The sequence below is a fragment of the Mus musculus genome, chromosome 11, assembly GCF_000001635.26.
Source record: "Mus musculus strain C57BL/6J chromosome 11, GRCm38.p6 C57BL/6J".
Classification (NCBI taxonomy): Eukaryota; Metazoa; Chordata; class Mammalia; order Rodentia; family Muridae; genus Mus; species Mus musculus.
Genome location: NC_000077.6, coordinates 64162623 through 64184260, shown reverse-complemented (window position 1 = coordinate 64184260; position 21638 = coordinate 64162623). Strand labels below are relative to the sequence as shown.

The 21638-nt window shown below is 43.9% G+C and overlaps 1 long non-coding RNA gene across 1 annotated transcript; it reads right to left on the bottom strand.

Moving 5' to 3' along the window:
* Positions 1–2086: 2086 nt before the first annotated feature.
* Positions 2087–19820, bottom strand: Gm12290 (predicted gene 12290). The gene is made up of 3 exons (NR_166814.1): positions 19512–19820; positions 5681–5817; positions 2087–3887 (listed from the first exon to the last, which is right to left on the bottom strand). It is a non-coding gene; the product is annotated as a predicted gene 12290 (long non-coding RNA).
* Between the last annotated feature and the right edge of the window lie 1818 nt (positions 19821–21638).

Below are 21638 nucleotides of genomic sequence, written 5' to 3'. Positions count from 1 at the left end.
GAACCAACAAAGTAATGCCATGTTTGACTTATTCAAACCTGAATATATAGTTTTCAGTTAATAGATTAATTTTCTTGATATGTTTATTTGCCAAAAAGGATTCTAATTACAGATCATGAGAGTTTTGTCGATAACATGAGGGGGAGGGGCCCACTAACATCTTTTTGTGGCCAGTGCAGCACTGTGAGGCTAACCAAGAATTCCCTGACACCTTTTATGTGCATGATGTAGTTCAGAGTGCTTATGACCACTTTGTACCTTCTGAGGTTAGAGAACCCCAGGTTGAGGACCATTTGGCCATAAAACCCTGATTCAGTGCTGAGGAAGCAAGAATGACTGGCCCACTGTTGTATAAGTAATAATGATATTACTAATCATTTGCAAGAGCCCACTAGGGACTTCGGAAATAACCTCAAAGCAATTAACTAATGACCTGCCTTTGATTATTTTCTCCTGCTTTGAAAGCAAAAGGTTAGAGTTCATCCGCCAGACTGACGCTGAGAGAGTGACACAGACTGGTGGCCACCACCCTCATGAAGGGAACCCGAGACTCCTCTCACTAGACTGCTTGGAGATGCTAATCTTTACAGCCTTTTAACATTTCTATAATGCCTTTTTTCCCCATTCTAATCTAACTGAACAAACTATTGTTTGGTACAGAAAAGCATAAGGACTACAGAGAAGCACAAAGGTTTTTCAAAATGAGATTGTTAACCATATTCCTGCCCTGTGCTCCAAGGCTGCTTTGGACATTTTGTGTCCAGGTTTCCCACCTATGAGTGTAGAGTTTCTTTGTCAACAAGCATCAACAGTTCCCAACTGCTATTTCTGCTTCTTTCCATGAGAATTCACCGTGCACAGGCTTCTGCAACACTGTGCATGCAGTAGTTCAGCCTTTCCTTTAATTACTTTCTCTTGAAAATGGAAGCAGCTCCCAGTGTCTTGACCCTGGAAATGATGCTGAGGGTGACAGCCCTGCCCTTTTTCCCAGGAACAAGTCTCCTCCCACCCATATATCCACAGCAAGAACATAAGGTTTCCAAATGAGCTTCGGTCAACACACAGTAAATACATACGTATAAAACATGTTTGAAGGCTTTCCCCCAGAACTTTGGGTTCTATTTTAATTTTCTTCCCCCACAGTTACTAAGCTTCCTATTGCAGGGATGGGTAAGCTACAAGCACCTCCATGCTTCTGCTTGGGGTGGCTTTGGGTGGCAGTAAAGTTGAATGTTCTTCTTATGGCTATTGGTGACTTCCACTGAACTTCCAGTGAGCTGTGATGTATGTCCTTTGAACATTTTTTTCTACCAGGATATTAACCTTTTCTTATTGATTTCCTAATTGGTTTTCTGATTGACTTATTATCATTTTATCCTGGCCATCTCTGCAAGTTGGTAGGTATGAGACTAACATCTTTTGTATCTTTTATAAATTGTACTAAATATCTTAGGGTACCCATGCGATAATTATATATGCCTTCATATTTGTAGGTAAGTTTTTGTATTTTATGTAGACTTATTTCTCTTTTTGTGTGGAATGGACACTAACAGGAATCAAGTCCCATTGTGTATAATAAATTCAGCATGCAGGCTTTTCTTTGCCCCTCCCCACCCCTTCACCATTCCCATGCTTCACTACATATTTGCAATAAGTTATGCTAATGAACTGGCATACGTATCTTTTATTTTTATCCATTTTTATACTAGTATTTCAAGATACACACAAATATGGAAAAAAATATATACAAAGCCAGAATTTTGTCGATTATCATTTTATAAAAATGAGATTACAATAAGTACTTTCTGTGTCTCGCTTTTCTCTCTCAATATCTTATATTTTATGAGATATTGCCCTTCCAGAGTAATTGATATAACTCTAATTCATCCTTTTTAATAGTTGTATAAGGTTCCCTCGGGTAAGTGGACCACAATTTATTCGGCTGTTTCCCCTGTACTAGCACTCATTTTATTCCTTTTGCAATCACAATGAGGGCTGCAATAAAGGCCTCTGAGGGGCCACTGCTGCAAGGTGGTTTTAGTTTGATAGGGCAGATTCCCAGGAAGAAAACTGCTGAGTCAAAGTGTGTCATCGGCTTGTTTTTTATTTTAATAGATGCTGCCAAATTGCCTCCTAAAAAAGCTTATAAGAATGCAGAGTGTCACTAGCGATGCATGGGCCTTTCCCCACTTCCACATTACCAATAAATGTTATAGCTTTCTTCAATATTGGTAAATTTTGAAAGTGGAGTCAAGGCCCTGACCACTCGAGAGCACAAATGCCACCTGACTTAAGGACCTTCTGGATTTCATGTCTTGGAAACACGGTTTGCTCCTTGCTCTGGCATTTCCCATTTTCCCATGCAAATTTACATAACTTTACATAGTATAGATTTTTAGCCGTCGGTTGCATTGCAGGCAGCGCTTTCCCAGCGCTCACACATAATATGTACTCGATGAACAGCAGCGTTTCTTCAAATCTCTGTGGCAAAGGCCCGGTGTTTTTAAATTGCCAGTCCCAGTCCAATTACTGATTCACCACAGACAAATTCACACCCTCAGATGTCATGGAGATATTAAGTGTGGGTGAATGTTGGTGAATGTTTGTTCTCTGTCTGAACACTCCCTAGCAGCAACCTGCAGACCAAGGATGGTCCATCAGTCACACTCAGAGTGACCCTAGGTTTTCCTTTGCTCCGATGAAAACATCTCGCTTTTGCAGAGTCAAATACATTTCCGTCTAGAATACCTGGAATAACCTCTTGCCCTTAAGTATTTGGATTTGTTCCTAAGATCACATTGCTAATAACCACCCATTTCAGTCCGAGTCCAGGCGGATCACTTTTCTGGTTGAATTTTCTGTATCTTTCTCCCTCTTCTGTCTGGATTTCTAATAGGATGATGTCCAGTCGTTCTCCCCTCAGGCACACTACCACATTACCTTTGTCTCACCATAGAAAATGCTGTGGCCTGGCTCCCTCAGAAGCCAGTACCTCTCCTGCCCAGTTTTACATCTCAAAATGTAGAGCAGAGGTTCTCAACCTGTGGGTAGTGACTCCATTAAGGGTCACACAACCTTTTCCCCAGGAGTCACCTAAGACAATCAGGAAACACAGAGGTTTGCATTATGATGTGAATTTACAGTAGCAAAATTTCAGTTGTGAAGTAGCAATGAAAATAATTTTATGGTTGGAGGGGGGGTCACCACAATGTAAAGAACTATATCAAAGGGTTGCAGCCTTAGGAAGATTGAGAACCACTGATACAGAATCTAAAAACAAACAAACAAACAAAAAAACAATCTCATCATGTCTGCTGGTATATGACTCCAGTTGGCAGGCATGACAGAAGACAGACATGCACATAGCGGGTCTTGGAGCAAAGAGTAACATGGCAAGTGGCTTCACAAGGCCAGTTCACTCTCTTGAGAAGTATATTTTTAACTCTTGGAGTAGCAGAAAGGGGGACATTCCCAAATCCTTCCATCATAAATGCCAAAAATTCACAGTAGGATGAATGCACTGTGCTTGAATACTCTCCCAAATTTGAGGATGCCCTTCCTAGCTACACACCACCAAGCCTTTATGTTTCGGTGTCTAGACTAGCCCATACGTATTCATCTGTTGAATGCACTAAAATGAATTCCGTGGTTTGCAACAGAAAACCTAGAAAAGAAGTCATGTTTTTGAAGTGATATCATCTTCTGAGATGCTTTCTCACATAGATTCATGTGCTTCTTTGATCCATTTTCAATGGTCGGTACCCGTGTGTTCAAACCTTCAGATTTCACCAGGAGGATTTACAATGTGTTCTGTGCTGTTTAACTTGATTCTTCACTCCCTTCAGACTGTGGGAACTCCCTCTAAACACTGAGATAATCAGCGTTGCCTTAAGTAAACAGTAAAAGGAAGAAACATAAACACAAGTCCCAGATGAGCAGAGCTAAGAAGCATCCCTGATTCCTGAGCCACAAATGTCAGAAGGCCAAGGTTAGAGGAATGCATGGGAAATGACTCAGGGAAGCTGAAGGCAGTCAAGCCAAGGGGTCACTTAGTATCGCCAAGATCATCACCATGAGAACCTAGAGGTACAAAATCCAGCTAATGGCTGCTAGAGCCATGAGGCTTGTATGGAAGTTCACATGAGATCTGAATATATGCTGCTGAATATTCTCTATATCTGCTCACACCTGGTCACTGCTCTCCTCTTAGGAATGTGTGTGTGTGTGTGTATGTGTGTGTGTGTGTGTGTGTGTTTATATACATATGGTTTTTACTTAGAAGCAGCCCAAGCTAAAATCTGAGTATTAATTATAGCTCAGGCTGACCTTGAACTCAAAATCCTCTAACTCACACTTCCAAAGAGTGAAGGCATAATTCTCTGGAAATAACATACTATAGAAGCTGGACTTAGTGTGACCAGACATGGAAGAAGGAAGAGATGAGAGTTAGCCCAGGAGCTAGAATATTTTGTCTGTGAAGATGCACTGTGTAAATATTTAACTTTAATGAGCCAGATGGTCTCTATGCAACTCATCAGTTCTACAACTTCCACAGAGACATCCTCCAGGGATGCTAAAGCCATGTGCCAGGAAGGAAATTTGACAGTGGCTGGATTTGGCCAAACAGCAATAGTTTATAGACCCCAGTCTAGAGTGGTAGCAGGAAGATTGTGTAAAAGCCCACATCTGAGCGGAGGGACTCTCAGCATGTCTCTCTGATTAGTCATTGCACTTGTTCCTCGGATCACATCTTCTTACCCTCATTCTCCCACCCACTAAAAATGTCAATCAGCAAACTAGAATATTTCTCTCTTTGTGCCCTTTCTCAATTATTAATTGAAAATGTATAATTTAATAATCTCGATTATTAAAAATTAGCACATCCAAACTTGCTACTTTGTATGCATGCATGTGTGTGTATGTGCGTGTGTGTGTGTGTGTGTGTGTGTGTGTGTGTGTGTGTGTTTATATACATATGTTTTTGTTTTGTAGCAGCCTAGATTTAACTCTGAGTTTTATAGCTGAGGCTGGCCTTGAACTTAAAAGTCCCCTTGCTCGGACTACCAAGTGAAGGGACTACAGGCGTGTGCTACCCCATCCAGCTGTGGTATACTTACCTTTCCTTTCTGGTAGAATCTTACGTGTACTGACACACTAGACTTTGATGTAGAGTATCTACGAGTCATTTAGTTTCTTCCCTATCCGTGACAAGGTCCCTCTGCTGAAGTCCTACCTGTCTTTTCCCTCACAGCACTTAACTTACTTGTAGGTTCCTTCAATTATCCAGCATTTGAATTTGTTTGTCCTTCCATTTATTTACTATGATTTCAATAAATACTTGTTAAACAAATGAATGGCAATCAGTAGCAAACGCAGCATCACCAATATCCATAGATCTGTGGCCCATTAAGAAAGACAATCAGTAGGAAATGCAGAATCACCAATATCCTCAGACCTGGGGGTGACGACTAAGACCACAGATAGCATCATCTCCAGTAGATCTCATGTCCTTCCCTGCATCTCCATTTATAAATTAAGCACAGTGAGATGTTGACAACTAATAACAAAGTATAATAATTACCCTAAATAGGATGTATAAACATTGTATAAACATGAAAGCTGTCTATGTTCATCTCCCTTTCTTGTTCTTCTCATTCCCATCTTACTATATAATGCTTACCTTCTTGTTGGCTGTAGCTAAACACAGATAAGGGAAGACCACCACAGAATGATTCTGGAGTTTATCTGGTTGTCCTGAGAGAAAAATGTGTTGACTGAAGAATCTTGAGTTCTCTTAAGGACACCAAAACCTAAGAGCTGAATGAGGGGGGAAAGATCAGAAACAAAGTAGATTGACAAGAAATCCGATAAGTAAGAGAAAAACCAGAGAAGCATGGTCATCTTCATCACAGAAGTGTCAGAAGAGAGCGAACCTTGTCAACAGCCCCAAGAAGTCCCCTGGAGTTTCTTCACTAAGAGCCTGAAAGTACTCTGAGCATTCACTGCAAAATGGAGTGTGAACAGCCCTAGCCAGGGCAGTTCTCTGATGGCCGCTGCAAAGGCCAGGTTGCAGTAAGCAGAAGAGCGATGAGAGAGAGAGAGACAGACAGAGAGAGATAGAGAGAGACAGAGAGAGGGATATAGAGACACAGAGAGAGGGACATACAGACACACAGAGAGATAAATAGAGATACACAGAGACAGAGACACAGAGAGATACAGAAAGAGATAGAGACAGAGAGAAATAGAGAGAGACATAGAGACAGAGAGAGAGAGCATAGAGACACAGAGAGAGACAGAGACATAGAAAGACACACACACACACACGCACACACACACACACACACACACACACACACACACAGGATGGTTAGGAATTGAAACACACGTGCCTGTAACTCCATGAACCAACAGGCAGAGGCAGAAGGACTGAGTTTGGAAACAGTTTGGGCTACACTACCAATCTGAAGCCTGGTTGAGCTGCTGAGCAATTTCTAGGCCAATCTGGGACACACAGGAAAGACTGTGTCTCAGACACTCTTCCCTTCATATGTGAAAGCCTCGCATGTACTTTAAATGAACTGCGAGGAGCTCAGTGTGCTGGGTGGGGGCTCTGAAGGGGAAGACAAGAGCACAGCTGCAGATTAAACTCCCTCCCTCCTTACCTCAGCATGAGGTACCTCAGCATGAGGACCTTTGAGGGCCGCTGAGGGAGAACACACTTTTGTAGACTCACAGGAAAGAGGCTGTGGAAATCAGATGAAAATCTGTAAATTCTAACCAGCACACTTGGAATCTACACGTATGACATGGCATGAAGGTGAATGAACCCTAGCCTTCATTCTGCTCCCGTGCCATGTTCCAATCCCCGTAGTCATAGTCCCTTCAGTCAGCATTGGAGCCTGTTTAACTTGTGAATCTACACATATGGCAGCCTTCACATGGGAGTAAAGATGAGTGAATGGCTTGGTCTAGGGCTGCCTGCGGGAAAACAATGCTGATGGCTGCTGTGTTTTCTGGGAAATTCCTGAACTCCACCTGTGTAGTCACCCAAGTAGTCCCAACTGCCAAGTCTTCTTTTCTGCCTTTGCCATTGAAGGAAGAAAATCACTCTTTATGAAACTTAGCAAGACAGACTTTTAACTAAATCTTTTAGACTGTGTTTACCCTGGAATCTGAAGGCCAAGAATTAGAACCCTATTCTCCCTGACAGGGCCTCTGTATGAACTGCCCTAGACCTAAGAAGTACCAGAGCTAAGGACAAGGAGCTGAGTTGTATCTTCTGTCATATAGTCAGCTGGTGATCTCTAGCTACTGAAAAGCTGCCAGTCTCAGCTTTATTTTATGTTGTTCTTTATTGTGAAAGAAAAAAATATGTGTATACATGCATATACACATATGCCAATAAATGTACATTTGTATGTCTGTACATCTGTGAGTGTATTCTATGCAATCTATTCATTGAGTGTGTGTGTATGTGTGTGTGTATGTATGCATATATGTATGTATGTGTATGTATGTATGTGTGTGTATATGTGTATGTGTATGTGTGTGTATGTATGTGTGTGTGGTAGATGTGTGTTCTATATGAAGATAGTATAGTCAAACTAGTTCATGCATCTAGAAAGACTACAAGGATAGAAAATATGTTAGTGAGAAGTAAAATTTTTCTTCTCTATATTTTGGCAATGAATACATATTTATTTGTAATGAGAAAGAAATCAATAGAATCTATTCTTTCAAAGTCATCTCATTTAAACAAATTTTTCCTAGTAGCTGATAATTAAAAAAAAACACAAAACAAAACAAAAAAGATTCTCATTTTGCTCTTCTGCATTGGAGAAAGCTTTTCAAACATGCCTTGTATATTCCTAATTTGATTTCCATATTGGAAGAATCTCCTTTGAGCAAAATTTTAAATTCCATTAGAGTATGTTTACTTACACAAAATTCTTTTCTTATCTAATTTCTTTTAATTCCTGCTTAGACTCAATCTGTTTCCTTCTCAGTTCAGATTGCTTGTTTTTCGCCCTCCATCTCATTTGTTTGTGTTTCCTCCAGTCAGGGGAGAATGAGGCCGAGTCAAATGGTTCCTTCTGCTTGCTGCAGTACCATTTTCATCAATATTTTTCTCTCCCCTTCTCTCTATCTTACAGCATTTCCTCACCGACTCCAGTCTGGTTTGCAGTCATTTACCTCCTTCTTAAATAATGGGAGCTACACCAACAACAGTTTACCCTGAATGGTAATACATCCCCTCCTCCTCCTCCTCCTCCTCCTCCTCCTCCTCCTCCTCCTCCTCTTCTTCTTCTTCTTCTTGTTTTTTGAGACAGGATTTCTCTGTGTAGCCCTGGATGTCCTGAAACTCACTTTGTAGATCAGGCTGGCCTCGAACTCAGAAATCCACCTGTCTCTGCCTCCTGAGTGCTAGGATTAAAGGTGTTTGCCACCACACCCGGCTTCTTTTCTTTTTTAAGATTTTTTTAATTTTATTTTATTTATGTATGTGAGTACACTGTAGCTGTCTTCAGGAACACCAGAAGAGGGCATCAGACCCCATTACAGATAGTTGTGAGCCACCATGTGGTTGCTGGGAATTGAACTCAGGACCTCTGGAAGAGTAGTCAGTGCTCTTAACCACTGAGCCATCTCTCCACACCACCCTCACTGTTCTAGATGCTCTTGTCCATGGTATCTGTCACCTGATCTAGAACCAGTGCAATGATCCAGCAGTCTGGGAAGAGCTAGGACCCAAGAAATTCTGCGTAGATGGGGTGTCTTGTGGTTTTCTGCTGCAGCCTCTCTTGGAGGGGGCTGAAATCATATATAGCTCGGTTTCTTTTCCATTGCCTTAAGAAGTCCTGCCTCCAAGGACTGGAAGGATGGTTGCATGACCAAGATCATTATTATTATGTTATATGTTATATTATATTATATTACTTATTATTGCAGAAGACTCTGGTTCGATTCCGAGCACCCACAAGGCAGCTCACAACCATGTGTAATTCTAATTCCAGGTGATCTGATGTCCTCTTCTCACCTCTCTGCACATCAGGCATACACATGGTGCACAGACATGCATGAAGGCAGAACACTTACACGCATAAAATCAAATAAAGTAATCTAAAAATAATCTTTAAAAGACTAGTTTAAAAACTAATAAAATTTGAAAAGAAGACTTGGGTCAAGACTAAAGCAGCCCGTGACAGCCTAACTTTCAGACAAAATTGATTCTGAATTCTTCTTTTTATTTGACAGTCCAAAGCCCCAGCATCCAACCTCAGCGAAGAAAGCTATCTTAGAGAGAGGGACTCTGTGTGCTGTGTATGCCTGAGCCTCTGGCCAGCCCTCCTGATCTCCCCTTCTTGCTCTGAGGACACTGCCTCTCTTCTGCTCAGTGACTGCTAGAGTTTCCAGCAGACGGATACCAGGGGTCAGCCTACAGAGACATAAGCAATCCCAGGACAAGTGTTTGTCTGCCTGCATCCTGTTTCCACCTTGTTTCTGTTAGGATTCTACTACTCTGCAAAGACATCATGACCAAGGTAACTCTTATGAAAGGAAGCATGTAACTGGGGGCTTGCTCACACTTTCAGAGGGTGAGTCTGTTATCATTGCAGTGGGGAGCATGGATGCAGGCAGGCATGGTGCTAGATGAGTAGTTGAGAGCTACTCTCTGACCTGCAAGAAGAAAGAGGAAAGAGGGAGAGAGGAAAGAGGGAGAGAGGAGAGGGGGGAGAGGGAGAGGGAGATGAAGGGAGGGGGGAGGGAGAGAGACCTGGCATGGGGTTTGAAAACCTCATAGCCCACTCCCAATGACACATGTCCTCCAACAAGGCCACGTCTCCTAACCCTCCCAAACAGTTCAGCACCTGGAGACTAAGCTGCAAATATATGAGCCTTTGGGGAAGGGGGAGGGTGTCATTCTCTTTCAAACCACTACATACTTCATCCCTTGTCTGTTTAGCCTAGGGATGTTTGTAGGATTTGGGACCCCTGGTTTCTATTCTTGTAAGCTTTCTTAGCCCCATTCCATGCAAATTCATCAGTACCACACCTAGAGGCAAACAACTGGCATTTCTAACATGTGGATGTTAGAAGTCACAACTTCTCCTGCAACTGGGCTACTGCCAGCTACAAGGAGCTGTGTTTAGTCCTCATTAAATTCTGCCCCTACTACCCTCGTCTGTAAAGCAGAGGAGAAGGATGCATCCCTCCACATGGACTGGAATGGCATCCTGGACCACGGGGGAGGAGGGAGGAGTCAGCCCCTTGTTTAGAACCTGAATAGCCACTGATCCAGTCAGTGTAAATTTAGGTGCAAAGTCACTCCTGAGCTCACTTAGATCAGAACAATGACTAATACCTGGCGAAGCTCCCTTCTGGAAGTGGCTTGCCAAGGATGAAGTAGTGTTTGTAGTTGGGCCCACAGGCTTTTTCTAGTTGTGAATGACTGGCTTCAAAGAAGTGCAGAGCCCCCTTACATATAATGGAGAGGCTTCCTGTGTAGGTAAGGGGTGCTGGAAATGTTGAGAAGCACTCAAGAACCACTGCCAACTCCAGGTCATCCTCGGGAGGAAGGGACCCCACTGTGCAGGATCTGGCTCCCTTACAGACCAAACCAGATCAAGGCCAAATGGTGGTCTGGTTAGTAACCTCAGCTCACTTGCAGAAACCATTTTCACTAAGACTTCTCAGAGGCCAGATCTGGATTCTGAGGGCAACTTTATGAGGTGTTACTATAAGGTAATGAACGCATTTTTACCAAATGTTCCAGACTCACAGAAGCAAGTGTTGAAAATGCCCCTTTGTCAATCCCCACCCCCCCACCCCCACCCCAGAGCCTGCAGTAGACCATAATCCTCAATTGGGATCTGAGGTTTACAAAAGGCAGCAGGGCTCTGGAGCCACAAATGTGATGAATCACATCAGAGCCCAGTATGCAAGGTTATAAAACGACAGAGTCTCCCCCATCGTGAGGTTTTATCATCTCCATGATAAAAAGAAGTAAAATTTTTAAAAATAAAATTTATTTTTTTCTTTTATGCTCTTTGTGACCCAAACTAGTGTAGAAAGAAGCCATATGAGTGACAAAGGAAGACAGATGGCTGGCCGTGATGGGCAGCAGACTAGCATCTATACTGGGTTGCCATGGTGACGATTCCACGGAAAAACAAGCCTCATCAGAAAGGTGGGCATTTTATTTTAGAAAAGGATATTTAGAAACACAAAAAGTTCAAAAACTAAGCCTGGGGAAAACAGACAACCTGTTTCTTAAACTATAAAACAGAATGAGGAGCTGAAGAAAGAGTTCTCAAAAGAAAACACTAATGGCCAATTAACATTTTTAAAGTGTCCAAGTCCGGCAGTGGTTGTGGTGCACACTTTTAAACCTGATACTTGGGAGGCAGAGGCAGGAGGATCTATGAGTTTGAGGCCAGCCTACAGAGCAAGTTCCAGGACGACCAGGGCTACACCAAGAAACCTTGTCTCAGAACAAACAAAACAAAACAAAAACAAAAACCAACTATAACAAAAAAGTGCCCGACATCCTTAGCCATCAAGGAAATGGAAGTTAACATGACTTTGAGATTCTCTCACCCATATCCAAACAGCCACCATCAAGAAAAAGTTACCACCAATACTGGCAAAGACATGGGAGGAAAGAACCTCTTCTCCACTGCCAACAGGAGGACTGACTGGTACAACCTCAGTGGCAATCATTGCAAAGGTTCCTCAAATAGTTAAAAATAGAGCTTACATGTGACTCTCCTAACCCCTCCTGAGCATATATCCCATAACAGAGACACTTGCGTCCATGTTCAGTGCTGCTCTGTTCATAACTGGTAGGAAATGGAAATAGCCTGGATGTCCATGACTAATGAATAGATAATAAAAATGTGGAAATATACGAGCCCTGTAAGGTATGGGAACTCCACAGGAAGACCACAGAGTCAACTATCCCAGACCCTTGGGGCTCTCAGAATTTGAACCATCAACCGAAGAACACACACAGGCTGAACCTAGGATTCCCTGCACATATGTAGCAGATGTGCAGCTTGACCTTCATGTGGGTCCTGAGTAACTGGAGTGGGGGCCATCTCCAAAGCTGTTGCCTGTGCATGGGCTATGTTCTTCTAGCTGGGATGCCTTGCCTGGCCTCAGCAGGAGAGGAAGCGCCTAGCCTCAAAGAGACTTGAAGTGCCAGAGTTGGGGGTACCCAGGGGACACCCCCACCTGCTCAGAGGAAAAGGGGGCAAGGGATAGATAGGGGAAGGATTGTGGGGGCAGTGATCAGGAGCGGAGCAGTGAGTGGGATATAAAGTGAATAAGTAAAAAATAAAATAAAATGTTTTTAAAAAATGTGAAATATAAACATAATAAAACTTTATTCAACCATAAAGAAAACTTAAAATCTTAAGAAAATGGGTAGAACTAGAGAAAAAAAATACAATATGTGAGGTAGCTCAAGCCCTGACAAATACTGTGTGTTCTCTTTTATATGGGTATCCAAGGGTTCAATTTTTAGATTGGTGTGTTTTCGTTCAAGTGACTGTAGTAGAGACTTGAACACAAGAGTGAATCCAGGTCAAGGGAGATCACAGGGGGAAGGGATAGAAGTGCATGTGTTTTTATATAAATGCACATGGGGGGTGTGTGCTGGGGGCAGAGAGGTGTGAGTAAAGAGGGGGAGAATGGGATAGACAGGACAATTAACCAAAAGTAAGAATGCATGGGAGAACTATATAAAACCTGCTTCTCTATAAGCTAAGTAGGCAGATAATGCTACTCACTGCTGCCATAGATAGCTAAAATCAGAGTCCCTGGGATTGGAGCAGTGCCTTAGCTACTCAGAGCACTGGGGGATCTTCCAAAGCATCCAGGCTCAATTCCCAACACCTTCATCCCAGTTGCAAGGTATCCAGCACTGCCTTCTGGCCTACTTGGGCAAAGCACATATGTGGTGCACAGACACCGAGGCAGGCAAGACACTCATGCAGTACTTCCTATGAGTCGTTGGCCCTGGATGTCCTGGAGGCACCCCCAAACAGTATTAGCTATTGCCCTTGCTCCTGGCTGCCCAACAGAAATAGATGGTTAAGATCCCGTTAAAGGTGTAATATACCATTATTGCAAGACAAAGAGAAATCAATCAAATTGGAACTGGGCTGGACTCTTCTTCCCTGATGCCTAACTTTCATAGGATCAGATGGTGCCATGCAGGCTGCTGGAGGAGAAAAGTCATCAAGGGATTTCCCCAACTATTGGCTCTGTAAGCTGCAGTATTAATCTTCCAGGTAGGATATGGCTACAGGGATAACAGCAGCATGACTTTAATTCTTTCTGACTGGACTTGAGGACCACTTCATGTGACAGAACTCATGCCTGGTGCTGTAAATTCAGCCTAAAGCCCATGGCTGGGAAATGTCTCAGACTCTAAGGAGAACCTACTAACCATGACTAACATGGGCATGTTGTCAAAATGCCTCTAAGTTTTTCTGCTTAATGTCGATAGATCCATGCTACTCTCTCCACCTTGGTCCGTGAAGCTTCTTATCGCAGTGGGCGGCAGTTAATGCAGAAAAAGAGCTGAAAGGTTAAGGAGCTGAAAAGGAGTGACTGCTTGTCCCTAAGTGAGATGCTAATACTACCTCCTCCAGGGCCCAGGAAGCATGACCCAGGAGGGAGCAGAAAGGTTGTAAGAGCTGAAGGATATCTCAGAGTGCTGCAAGATTGTCTTAAGGACATTGCAATGGTGACCTCATAGCCTGTGGTTAGCAGCACAAAACTGGTACGAGACTGGGCAATCAACACTGTCCACCACCGGTGGGGGAGGGGCTCCTCTAGCCTTCCCCTCCTCTCCCTGAAGAGCTGTAAGAAATGGCTCCTGAGGAAGAGGAGTCGTTTTTAATTCAGTGGTATAGCCACTGTACGTTGTCCACAATCCTACATAGCCTTATAATTAAGCTTAATTAAACATAGTGGATCACAAACAAAACAGTTTGACTAGAGTCCTGAAATGAACCACGTTCAGAGTCGTTCCAAACCATCATTATCATCACGAAGCTCCATCACCCAGAACCATGAGATCATGGGACTCCTACATCATCAACAGCATTTTGCTTCAGCATATCCTTATAGCAAGGAGGAGACAAGATTAGCCTCCTACTGGGTAATTCGCCACACTCCCTGGGAGAAAGAAAACAGCTACTCAAAGGTGAACTCTTCCCAGAAACACCTCACAGACACACCCAGGACTCTTGTTTGATCTGACTTGCCTTCTCCTACTCCAGTCACAATGTGACAGCACTGAAGGGGGCGTTAAGAGGTAACTAGGCTATGAGGGATTAAACCTTTATCTCCTGAGACTGACTCATGTACAGAGAGCAGGGTGTTAGAAAGTGAAGCTCTATCTCTTTGGCACTCTCTAGCCCTTCCATTTTCCACCATGCATCAAAGTACTGTGAGGCGCTCACTAAATAGAGCTGACCAGTCTTAGACTTCCTAGCCTCCAGAATGGAGACCCTCAATAAACATAAAATATCCAGTTTCGGGTATTGTGTTATAGCAACAAAAAAGGGACCAAGGCACATGGAAATGCTTTGTATTCCAGTCATGGGAGCATGAAATGAACATCACATTTCCTTGTTTACAGCCACACCTTTGATATGGGAGGCTTGACACCTGACTGCTGCAATAGTCAGTGACATCAATGAGCTTTTGGCTCTCTGGTGCATATACAAGGTCTGCCTGCTTCTATCATTCAACACTGGGATTGCAAGCTTTTTATGTGGGTGCTGGGTATTTAAACTCAGCTCCTCACACTTGCAGACCAAGGTGTTTTGTCCACTGAACCACCTTCCCACCACTTTAAGTATTTGGGGGCCCAGGGTTAGCTGACGCCATAGACAGAACCAAAGGGTATCCCTAGGCCAATCCAATACACCTGCTACTTAAGCTCGGTCATCCTGATCTTCAGACAAATAAAACTTAAATGTTTGTGGCCTTGAATTTAAATTCACTTCATCAGTACATGGCGACCAGGATGTCCCCGCATCTCCAGCCAGTTCCATAAGCTCCCTTGGTTTGCCACCAATATTCATCCATTTTATTTCTTCTCTCTCCACACCTTAAGAGAACCACAGGATCCGTGAGCCTCAGCCCATCACATGCACTCAATTAGGTGATTCTCTGCCTGACACAAGCTGGCTCTCCACTCATCACTTAATGAGATACTGACATGAACAAATCAAGGGATGAGGGAGCCCCCGTGGAGGCCAGAATTCCCACTATGATACCGGAGATCGCCCCAAATTCCTTAGATAATAGCTCAGCCTTCTTGTTTGGACTTAATCAAAACATCATGTCCAGGGCTGAGAATGAGCACCCAGACTCTGAGCAGAGCCCCAGCTTGAGGCAGAAAGAGATAGTTCCTCTGGGCGGGATGCCAAAGCTGCCAGGATTTAACTACTCCCAGAGGAAAAAGCGTTCCTCCCTGCATGATTCAAATCTCCGATGGCTGATGCTTATCTTGGGGCCAAGGCCAATGGCATCTCGCCCCCCCCCCCTTTATAACAACAGTTAATTTCCCCGGGGAGTTCCAACTACATTTAATAAGAGAATACTTATCTTAGAGGGTGTGCTCATGTGTGTGTGTGTATGTGTGTGTGTGTGTGTGTGTGTGTGTGTGTGCAGAATGCATGCATGCTCTGATAGCTGCTTGAGTTTGAAGTTAACCTTGAGCACTCATGACTTCTCATATCCTTGTGACTCTCTTGTGGTGACGCAAGAAGTGATCTGCAGAAGATGCTGGAAAGAGTCAGGCGTTTAAAAAATAAAACAGGTATGCTCATAAAGCCAAAGAACAAAGAGTGTTCCTTCCTCAGTGGCCCTTTCTCTACTTAGCCCACCCACCGCATCCTGGGATCTAAGAAGAGTACGTGAGAAAAGAAGACAGCGTCTCTGGGATCTCCACATTTTCAAATGCCAGCTTTTATACAGCGCAAATCCCGAGTGGTGCATTTGCTCACTAGAGAAAATACCATGGAAAGAAACCTAAAGACTGCCTAAGATCAGTCTCGGGAGATGTCTCCTGAGTTCCCTGTATCCCTGCAGCTGAAGTTAAGCCCAAAAGAGTATCCAGAGGTATAGCAAGTCTGGGATCTGTATTTCCTTCTACAGCGGGCAGCAGCAATTTGCAGATGTTTGTGTGCTTCTGCAGAAGCAGGGGCTGAGGAAAGATGTGTCCTGTGAGGTAAGAAGCATATACCAGGGACAGGTGAGAGGAAGAAAGAGGAGGGAATGAGGGTGGGGAGAAGAGAAGACCACATGAAGGCCTGTGGTGTCACCTCCATCAAGACTTGAAATTGTGAGCTTTTTTCTGGAGAGCATTCTTTCAGAAGTTAGGATAAGAAACTTGTTTGGGGACAATCAATAACCAAGAAATATTTTTCCTGTTATCTCAGCAGAGAATCTAGGGTCATAAACAGAGGCACCAATCCTGGCCCAACCTCACTTGTGAGGGGCTTCATTATGTAGTCAGTGGTCCAGAGGCACCAGGTCCACCTTGCCTTGTTACTGACCACAAGGTTATAGTGAAAGAGTATAGAGCATCCAAATTCTTCTCAAAAGGACACTGTATCTGTTTTCTTGCCCAAAGAACAGAGATGTAGACTGCCCCTCCTCCGTCTTCATCCATATTCTGCAATTCAGACACTTGAGCTTACCCTCCACAGATTTAGGGACCACCAGGCTGAGTAAGTGCTTCACCCAGAACAGGAACTGGTAAGTAGGGTCCTTGTGTAGCCAAAGAGAGCAAGAAGAGCTTGACTGATGGTCTGCAATCTCAGAGTGTGGGGAAGGAATGCACACCCGCTACCTTCAATGAGGTTCACGCCTTCTGACCTAGCCAAGACTTTAAAACTAGCTGCATCTGGACTCCGTGGTTAAAAGTACTGTCTGTTCTTCCAGAGGACCCAAGTTCAATTCCTACCACCCACACGGCAGCTTACAACTGTCTGTAACTCCAGTTCTAGGGGATTCCAACACCCTCAAATGGACATACATATGAGGCAGGCAAAACACCAATGCACATAAAATAAAAAGAAATAAGTAAACAGACAAGTAAGCAAGCAAACAAACAAATAAGCAAAAACTGTTGACTCTCTCTCTCTATATATATATATATATATTTACCCTTAAGCAGCAAGGTGAGTCCAATGAGGGTTGATCAGAAGCCAGGCAAGGAGCTCCTTCCTACTCAGTGGAACTATGGTAGAGAGCTTAGAAGCAGGCAGCAGATGAGGGAGTGTGTAGAAGGATATCTCTGGGAGGACTTACTGCTCTTGCAGGGATCTAAGTTTGCTTTCCATCTGCCACATGGCTGCTCAGAACCACCTGTAATCCAGATCCAGGGGAGCTGAGGTTCCCTATCTGTACGTGGTACCCACATACTCAGGCTCACACACAAGCATACACATGAAAATAAATTAGCAAAATCCTTGCTTTAAAAGAAGTACTAGGCGTTCCTTGTATCTCAGACAGAACATACATGCCAGGCTCAGTATCACCACCCCATGGGACATGCTCCCCTCTAGGTTTACCTCAACTTACCCAGCTAGGACACGTGTAGGGAGTGGACGAAGCCCTGAGTACATATGCACCATTGACATGAACACAGCCATATCAAGAACAGCAATGCCTCAGACCTGGGGGACTAGCAAAGCCTTTCTCTGGTCCAAGTGCAAACCTTAGAAAGGACTGATCTTTAGCTGAATGTAATGTGTGTAGAAACTGTCAACCACAGCTTCCCCCTCCCAGATGACTGAAGCCTAGAACTGTTCCCCTACAGAAACTCCCTATGGAGATTAGCTAACCCATGTCCACTTCATTCCTATCAACCAGCCTTCTTGTTCAGCTGTATATAACAAACAAGAGGAATCTCTGGGCTTCTGGTGCCTCTCCATCAGCTGCCATGGCTCATCCAATCCCAACTTTTCTGTACATGAATCTTTGAGTTTGTTTTTCTTCAGTGTCTAGTACTCCCACCCCAAAGCTGACCTGGTCACGAGAGAGGAGGTAAGGGAGGGGACATACAAAACCAGCTATGGCACAGAGGACATAAGAATGGGAGAACTTGCAGCAGGCAGGAGAGCTGGCCCTGGTGGCATGGCGCAGAAGAGTTGGTGAGCTGACAGACTCAGCTACCACCCAGACATAGCTCCACAACCCAAGCTCAAGGAGAAAGAGAAAAGAGCCTAGCCTGAGTTGTGTGATCATTGTTACCCAAAGAAAAGTAGCCAGAAAGGCTCTGGGCATCTCTGGAATTCCATCTATGGCCTAGCAAGGAACACTGACAAAGCAGGCTGCATGTGTGGGAAGACAGGAAGTAATGTCAGTGTGCAGCAACTGAGTAGCTACAGTAGCTACAGGATTGTGCTTATGGGACCATCCACCTCTGTATGTCTCATCTTGTGAGCTAGACATGATGGGACTCCCACACATTTATTTAATTTAATCCTACAAATTATTTTCTATTACAAAAGTGGTTAATTAATATGGCACAGGAGAGTTTCCAGGCACGGCATATTACCTAAACAACCCCACTCCTATTGACTTCACCCTTCCTATGGCTTTCCCCCATCTCTCCTGACAAGTAGCCATTGTCAGCATCAAAGATGTTAAACATGAATTTATACGTATATATATAAAAAAAATCTTGACAATGAGGTTGACATCCTGAGACTCAATAATATCAATTCAAAACAACAAGGAAAGAATTATGGTTTGAGACGATGGAAGGGGCAAGAAAGGACAAAGTGATGTGCAAGAGGCAGGATGTTCCGAGTCAAAGGGGAGAGAAGAGAGAGGGAGGGGATGCCCAGGATACTTGGGATACAGGAAGAAAGGGGAGTGGACAGGTTGGCTCCCTGATGGTGTTTGAAGCAGATGAAAAAGAGAGAGGGAGACAAGGGAGGGAAGGAGACAGATGGGAGGAGAGGAAGGGAAGGGAAAGGCATGTTTAAATATGAGATACCTAAATGGACCTGGGACTTTTGTAATAGCCTGGGAATGGAACAAGAAGGAGCTTTTCAGTTTGCTGGGGCCCACAGCAAGGGTCAGAAGGTAGCTAACAGGTTGCCTTGACCAGCCCCAGCAAGCCTCCAGTTGAATGAAAGGAAACACATCAAAGCAAGATGCTGGGCTACTTGCCAAATGTGAGGCGGAGCCCGCGCATCTGTTTAGGAACCTTGGTGCCAAATCCGCACTGCAATCAGGTGTGCTACCCCAGAGCCACGGAAGAGTCCCTTCTGTGCCAAGTTGGGGGTGAGCCACAAGGACAACAGCCCCCATGATAATCTTAAAAGAGCCCTTCAAACAGGACACCTCTCCTCCCAGACTCCAACACCTGGCCCGGGCTGTTGTTTTATAATCAGCCACAGTGGGAAGAAGGGAAAAGAATTCAGCTGTGCAGCTTTGAAGGTTCTGCTAAGCAGACTGAATTAAGTTACCTGTGACGGGAGAGAGCAGAGCTCAAACGGAAGTCACGAAACTAATTTCTGTCTGTGTGGCCTCTCGTCCCACATTTAATCCGAAACCGTACACCTTGAGATTGCAGTCAGACTCAAGATGGCCTAGAGTGAGAATCGAGACAAAATGCTCAGGCCCTGGAATTCTCCATGTGTTTTCATGTTCCCTTTTACCCTTGGATGGTAATTTTAAAAGGACAAAATTGTGAAGTGTGTGTGTGTGTGTGTGTGTGTGTGTGTGTGTGTGTGTGTGTGTGTGTGTGTATGTGTGTTGATTTCAGTTGTTTTCTCACTCAATAAAAATACCTTTCTCCCATTCCCTTCTTCTTAATTGTCTCAACATTAAAGGTGCTTGCATCACTGTGTACCTTTAAAAATGAAATATTTATTTAAAATACTTTTATTTATTTAAAATTTATGTTTATATTAATATAATATTTATTATATTAATTTTAAAATACTAGTATTCCTTTAAAGGCAAAGACTTATTTATTTTTAATGTATGTGCATATGTGTGATCCTACTTGATTATGTGGGAACCATACACATTTAAGAGGACCTCAGATCCCCTGAAACTAGATTTACAAGTGGTTCTGAGGAGCCATGTAGGAGGTGCTTTTATTTTCTGTGTAAGGGTGTTTTGCCTGTATGTAGTATGTACACCAAATGTGTGCAGTTTCCACAGGAACTAGAAAAGGGATTGGATCACTTAAACTGGAGTTAGGGATGGTTGTAAGCCACTTGAGAAGTTTCTATGTCCCCAGGAGACATTTTCATTTCCCGGAATATTTGAAGGATAAACACTATAATAACTCAAAACACTACGATGGCCTTCCTCCTCCATGACATTGAGGAGCTAGGACCCCAGGCTCTTTACATTTCAAGGAATATTCTGTCTATACAACCAAGAAAGTTGAACAACCTGACAGCTCTTTGAAGTGATAGTACAGAAGCACCTTCATTTAAAACTGCTGTGTCTATTCCACGCCATTGTCTTTATATGACAGGGGAAAGGGGACAGTAATCAGTTCCCTGCCTCAAACTGCTCCTAAGGCTACATCCTTCCTCCCAAAGCCTGGCAAGATCCCTCTGAGTGGGGACTCCCTCCCTAAAGTGCGTACTGTCCCTGCACTGAAGGAGATGAGGGGAAATCAAGAGTTAGAATGGGTGCCACATCATTTTCTTTCCCACCCACAACTTGTATTTTATATTCACATCTGTGTGTTGGGATGCCAAGGAGGTAAGCACTTTTCCGATCAGGGAAGTCTGTAGAAGTTCTTGTTTATGGCTTCCACGCAGTTCCCAGTGCCGTACATTTTAGCTTTCATATCTTTCCAAGAGGTTCCTCCCATTATCTTGGCAGTGGAGGAACTTGCAGGAGGCCTGTTCTCCATCCCCATAACTGCTGCCCCACCCCCGACAGGCCCAGCCTTGCTGAATACTGGCTACTCCCTAGAACCCCTTCACTCACTACATGCCCACCCTGAGTCTAGGTCCATCACCCCCAAAGCAATGGATGCAATGATTAGTGCGACAGGAATGGGGTGGTGGCCCCACCCAGGCTAACTTGGATTAGGCCGATCTCTTCGTCTCAGAGTGAACATCTGTTTGCTTAGACCTTTTAAGACTCCATCTTTTACTTACCTAACTAAATGGCTCTAGCTGCCCCAGCCCAACCCCATCACTTACCCATATTCCATTGTGTAGGTTTTGTTTTGCTGGGTTTTTAAGACAGTCTCATGTAGCCCAGGCTGCCCTCCAACTTACTTTGTAGCCAAGAATCACCTTGAACTTCAGATTCTCCTGCTTGTAGCTCTCAAATGCTGGAATTACAGGCATCTAACATGCTGATTTTATGCAATGCTGAGGATAAAATCCAATTCAGGGTTTCCTACATGTTATGCGGTTGCTCTACCAACTGAGCAATGACACAGAGGTACCTGACTCTTGAAACTCCAGTGTGATGGTTTGGGTGTGACATGTCACCACACTGGCTCAAGCAATTGAGGCCTTGTTTGACCCTCCCCCCCACACAAACCCCCAAGCTGGTGAAGATCAAAGAAGGTAGCCAGGTAGACAGCATGGCTGCCATATCTTACAGCCCATATC